The sequence below is a fragment of the Pseudomyrmex gracilis genome, unplaced genomic scaffold (assembly GCF_002006095.1).
Source record: "Pseudomyrmex gracilis isolate BER0280 unplaced genomic scaffold, ASM200609v1 scaffold_1050, whole genome shotgun sequence".
Taxonomy (NCBI): domain Eukaryota; kingdom Metazoa; phylum Arthropoda; class Insecta; order Hymenoptera; family Formicidae; genus Pseudomyrmex; species Pseudomyrmex gracilis.
Window position 1 is genome coordinate 9,463 of NW_018021634.1, and position 6,535 is coordinate 15,997.

Consider the following 6,535-nt stretch of genomic DNA (forward strand, 5'->3'; position numbering starts at 1 on the left):
TCTTTCATTTTCGATTTTTAATTCACGTAGTCCGGGAACTTTCCGGACAAACTGTGTATATATATATATACACATGTAACAAATTCTACTTGTACATTTTTACAAGTGAGTGTTTTTTAAATTGAAATCTCAATTCTTACATTCATACGGGATGCTGGACTTGCATCTCACATATAAAAGATCCCGGATATTCCCTTAACTAACTTTAAAATATTGCGAAAAAAAATCCTCGGCCAGAAGTCGAACCTGGAATCTACTGCTTTCCGTGCCATCGCCTTCCTTGTTAGGCCACTGACGCACTTGAAGTTAGTCTCGCAATACTCATACAAACAGAGTGTCCCATTTTAAAAGACCCATTAAAATATCTTTTTAGAGAAGCGATTTAAAGAAAAACTTTTCAAACAAAAGTTGAAGGATTCAGAGGCGAACATCCGACGATAACTTTGTCTTTGTCACAGATGTCCTTTTTAAAAGTCATTTGAAAATCAACTTTTGTTTTTTAAATTAAATGGCCTATTTTTGATACCAGAAATCAATAAAGGAGAAAATTTTACGTAAAAAACATGTAGTAATATGTAAAATCAAATTGACCCCAAAGAGTCATTTTAAGGTCAAAAAACTTTTTTACTCTAGAAATGTGTAAAGCATATCAGTGTCAATTCCACATTCAGTTATGCTTCATGTCACGAGGTCAAGTTACCTCCAGAGGTCATTTCAAGAACAACTTGATTTTTTTCTAAATAGAAATCCACTTGTGAGTCCACTTGCTTCTCACGATTTAGGGGCGTCCTTTCATTATCTAAGTAAATGCTTAAATATCTGTCCATTGTTATCTAGACATAATTGAATTTGACGTTCAAAATTATCAAATGTTGACAAAAGAACATTTCTTGGAATGCTCCGACAAGCAAAAGTTATACGCTTTGTCATATTTTCTCTTGTACTGGGCTGTTTCTGTGTACACAATGTTCTTTAAAAAACCCTATAAAAAACAATTTGGATTTGTCAAGTCTGGAGAACTAGGACACCAAGAAACAGGTCCACCGCGACCTATCTTATCCATCTACCTAGAAATGTTAGATTCAAATGTTGTCTAATTATCTTACTCCAGTGTAGTGAAGCACCATCCTGTTAGAACCACATAAGTTTTCTAGTTGCCAGATCGATGTTTTCAAGTAATTCTACTAAGTTGTGCTGTAAAAAATGTAAATAATTAGCACTATTTACATTTTCGTTGAAGAAGTAAGGTCCAATTAGAATGCCACACAACACTATCAAACTCTACCGATGTTGATGATTGACTCCGCGATACTAGTGTGGATTTTCTACGGACCAATAATGAGAATGATGCCGATTTAATTGTCCAGTGCTGTCAAACGTAGCCTCATTACTAAACAATACATACCTAAAGAATGTTGGATCATGTTGCAACATTGGTTGTGCCCATCTACAAAACACTAGTCTTTGTTAAAAATCGTGAGGCATTACTTCGTGTGTTAAAGTAACATGGTACGGGTGAAAGTTATAAAATTTTAAAATTCTGTGAGCTGTCGATTTCGGAATACCTAATTCGCTTTCAATTTGCGTGTTGATACATGAGAATTAATGGCGGCCATACCCAACACGGCAAGAACTCGTAGATCATTTCTTTCTAGTACGTTGGAACGACGTCTTTGCCGTGCTCTATGTGGATGTTGTCGTTGTCGTAAAACAATCTTGGCAATCGTACGATAAGTCGAATGCTGTCTTTGAGGAAACCGATTGCGATACAATTCTTCTGCTTGTCGATAATTATTACGACACTCGTCAAGTGCCAGAATAATATTAACGATTTCGTTGGGAGTAGATAGATAGATAGATAGATAGTGTTTAGTGATTCCCCTTAGGGGTACAATACCTTACACAACAACTTACATCTACTCTTACAACTAACCTTACAACTAACTTAAAAACTAAAATACCTATATACACACACACGCAATTGCTTTACCTTACTCTACGCAATGTGGACTTCCTCTTCCGGCTGTCAACTCTATCCAGTTACTCCGCCATTGGTTCCTATACTCTCTTCACTCTCATACATACAATTACACACTTCTTTCCACACACCCATTCACTCAACTCCCACTCACTCAACTTTCATCCCTCCTTTTCTAATCACTCCTTTCCCTTCTCCTGTCCTACTTCCTTTTCCGTTTTCTTATATTTCTCCGACTTCCTTAATCATCCTTTTCCTGCCCCCTCCTACCCCAGTACCATTTCAATCATGTCCTCCCAATTCCCTTTTGCTTTCCATACCCCACAATCCTCCCACACATGTCTCCAACCCTCCTCCAGTAATCCACACATTCTACACACTTTTTCCCTCTCCCCTTCTTAGTATCTACTTTTTTTCATCTCGTTCCTTAACCTGAACCTAGCCACCCTCTGACATCTGCTTTCTCCCCACCTTTTTTTTAAATACCCCGGCACTCCTTCCTTCTTAATCCTCTTGTATCATCTATTGTATATATATATCTCGAACTTTCAATCCTTTTCCATCTCTCCTCACTCTGCATCCTCCTCTCCTTCTCTTTCAACAGCTGAGCTCTCCATTCTCCTGCCTCTCTATTTTCCCCCATCTCCGCTATCCTTACTCCTCTCTCCTCATAATATTTTATCCTGTCATTCTTCCATTCAGACAACTTACTCAGACGCCCTCTCTGCCCTTAATCTACTTTAAACATAGTCTTGCTATTTCGCTACCCTCTTCTCTTTCCAATCTTTCCTCAAATCTTCAGGCCTTTTGCCCCGCCCTTCCCCTTAATAAATCCTGCATTTCTTCCTTTACGATATACCCCGGGGTCCTCCAATCTATTCTCAATAACCATTTTATATATCTATTTTGTAACCTCTCTAAGCTATCCCATTCTCTTCATCCCCATATCTCCATCTCATATTCAACCACTGACCAAACCAATACGTCGAACAGCCATAACTTTCTACCCCAATCCCCACCGAACCTCCTCTTCCCAATCCCCTACACCTGACTCATAATAGCCGCCTCTTTTCTCATTCTCTCTTTTATCTGCGCCTCCCTCCTCCCGTTCTTCTGAAACACATGCCCTAAATATTTGAATTCCTTCACCTCCTCCAATCGCTTCCCCTTCTACCACCATTCCAGCTTTTTTTCTCTCCCCCTCCCCTCCTAAATCTCATCACTTTTGATTTATTTACGTTGACTTCCAAATCTTTTCCCGCCAGATATTTCTCCATCCCTTCTATTATTCCCCTTATCCCTTCCTCCTCCTCCGCTAACAGCACCAAATCATTCGCATACGCCATACATAAACCTTTCTTTCTCTTACTTTCACTCCACTCCATCCGTTCTTACCCAAATAGTCCTCCATATCCGCCGTCAACAGATTGAACAGATACGAGCTCAACGGGCACCCCTGTCTCACTCCCCTACCTGTCCAAAATTCATTCCCCACTTTCCCCCTGCCGCCACCCTATTCCTCGTCTTCCTATATAAGTCCCTACACCTTCCCACTAATCCCTTCCTCACCCCTCTCTCCCTCATTGCTCTTAGTAAAATCTCCCTGTTGACCGTGTCGAAAGCCGCCCTCAAATCTATAAATAACGCAATCAATCCATCCCCCTTCCTACTTAAATTTCTGCTAACCAGGTAATTTACCACATAAATGTTATCCATCGTACCCCTTTCTCTCCTGAACCCAGCCTGGCTCTCCGGAACTAAATTTTTTTCCTTCACCTCCTCCCTTAACCTTTCTGCTAACACCTCCACATACAATTTATACAATGACTCGGCCAATGTCACACCCCTATACTCCTCTACCTTATTTCTTTCTCCTTTTTTCAGTAGTGGCACCACTATCTCCTCATTCCACTCATCGATCCACCCCTCTCCTGCCCAAATCCTCCTACATATATTCCACATCCAGTCCTGCGCATTTCTTCTTCCAAACTTCCATACCTCTGCTAGTATACCATTCCCCCCTGGTGTCTTCCTTGATTTCAATTTTCCAATTGGCTTTATAATTTCCTCCCTTCTTATATCCTTCTTTCCCTCCTCCCTCTTTCCTTTTTCCCCTCTCACCATTTTCCAGTCCACCCTCCCCCCAACTGCTTCTTGAAATAATCCTCCCACTCTCTTATCTCAATCCCGCTACCCCCTCCTCTCTTTTTTCTTTTTTCCCTATTCACCACTTCCCACACCTGCCCCATCATTTTCGCTTTTTTCATCACTTCCTCCCAAGCTCTGTTTTCTTCTTCCCTTTTCTTATTACACAACGCCTTATACTCTTTTTTTCTTTCCTTATATTCCTCCTTACATTCTCTTCCCTCTCTCCACCTTCTTAATTCCTTTTTTACATTCTTCTTTTCCTTCTTACACTTTTTATTCCACCACCCCCTTTTCCCATTCCCTACTTTCCTTACCTCCCTTTTTCCTAACACAGTTCTTCTTCTCTTTTTCATACTTTCCTATTCCTCTTCAACCTCCCTTTTCTCATCTCTCATCTCCTTCTGCATCTCCCCCATCCATTTACTTTTTCCTTTCTCCGACCATATTATCCTTTTTATTCCATCCTTCCTTCTATCCCTTTCTCTGTTCCTAGTCCTCACCCTTTTTCCACTTCTGATCCAGATCATCACCGGATGATGATCTGAATCCACTTGATCCCCTATTTTCATTTTTTCCACATATTTTTTCGTGCTTACTTCCCCTAACACAGTCAATCACCGACTCCCCTCTTTCACCTGTTATGTCTATTTCCCCTCCTCGTTTCCTTTTGTGTCCCCGTTCCATACTACTCAGCCCAGTTCCTCAATCCTCTCCAACAATAATCTTCCCTCCGCGTTCACTTTCTTATTCTTCAACCTCCTACTCCTTTCTTCCTCCTCCTTTCCTTCTCCCCTCATTTCTCTACCCTTTTCCTTTGTCCTTGCATTAAAATCCCCTCCCACTAGTGTCCTCACTTTTCCATTCTTTCCCTCCATCCACTCTCTTAACTCCTCTGATTTTTCTTCTATCCCCCCGTTTATATACACTCCCACGATCCTCTACCATTCTCCCCCTATCCTCACTCTTCTCACTATTATCCCATCTCTTCCTTCCCATCCCTTCACCTCTCGTGCCTCCAGCCCCTTCTTTACTCTCAGCAACATCCCTTCCATAGCCCTACCTTTCCTATTTTTCCTACCCGCCCACTGAAATTTTTTGGCAGTTTCCTAGCAATCCCCGACCACCTTTTTTTGTCCACCCAAGTTTCCGTCAGAATCATCGCGTTCCAATTCTTCAACCCTCTCCAAACACTTATCTTTCCCTTTAAGCCCAGCCACATTCCAAAACACAACCTTCACACTTTCATCCTTCCCTTCCTCCTCCTCACTTTCATGATTTTGTTCTCTTTTCTCCCCCCCTAACCTTCCTACCCATATCTTCCTCTCTCACCCGATCCTTCCCCTGCTTGCTTCCCCTTCTCTCCCAGTTCTCCTCTTTGTACTATTTTAAGCAAGCTCCTTTTCTCCTCGTCCTATCTCCACCAAACTCCCTCAATCTTTATCCTATCATCCTTCAGACATTTTTCCCTCTCCCCCGCCGCAATTACCCTTAATTTTCTTCTTACCTCCCTCTTTTTCCACAATAGATCCTCCTTGATCCATACTTTTCTCCCCTTTAATCTCTTCTTTTTATCCCATACTTGCTTCTTGTCCTCTTCTCTCTCCAGCCTTAACCACACCATTTCTCCTTTATCCTCTCTTCCTGTGCTTATCCTCCTCATTTCACCTATCTTCACTTCTGCTCCTATCTCTTTCAAAATCTCTTTTCCACTCCCCATCTCCAGTCACCTTTTTCCCTTGGAACTCTTTGTATTATAACATTCCTCCTTCTTCTCTCTTCATTTTTTTTCTCTCTAAATTTTCTTCTAACAATCTCAATCTTCCTTCTCATTTGTTTCCTACCTCTACTACTTTTTTCTCTTCTTGTTTCCTTTCCTTTCTCTCCTCTTTTTCTTCCAACCTTTTTTCCAGCTCTCTCATTTTTTTTCATTTTTTCCCCCTCTATTTTCAATATCTTTTCTTTCCTCTTCCAATCCTCCAGCTCCCTCTCTATTCTTTTCACCTTTTCCATCTCCTTTCTTGTCTTCTCTAACTCCTCCCATATCCTCTTTTTTCTTTCTTCCTTCTCTCCTTCTATATCTCCCTCCTTTCTTCCTTCTACTTTTCCACTCGGGGACCTCGCCGTCTTTCTGCTCTTTGCAAACAACCATTTCCCCTCCTTCTCCTTTCCCTCCTCACCATCCCTTTTTTCTCTTCACCCACACATCCAATGGCGAGCTCTCGCTACCCGACCTCCCTTTCCTCCACCCCTCCATACCTCTCACCTTCTTCTCTATTCCTCTTCCGCTTCCCTCTACTATTCTCTCTCCTCGCTACCACCTTAAGGCGGGTGATACTCTATTGACCACAGTACGATTCGACACCGCTCGATTCGACACAGATTTATTCGACACCAAATTATTCGACACCG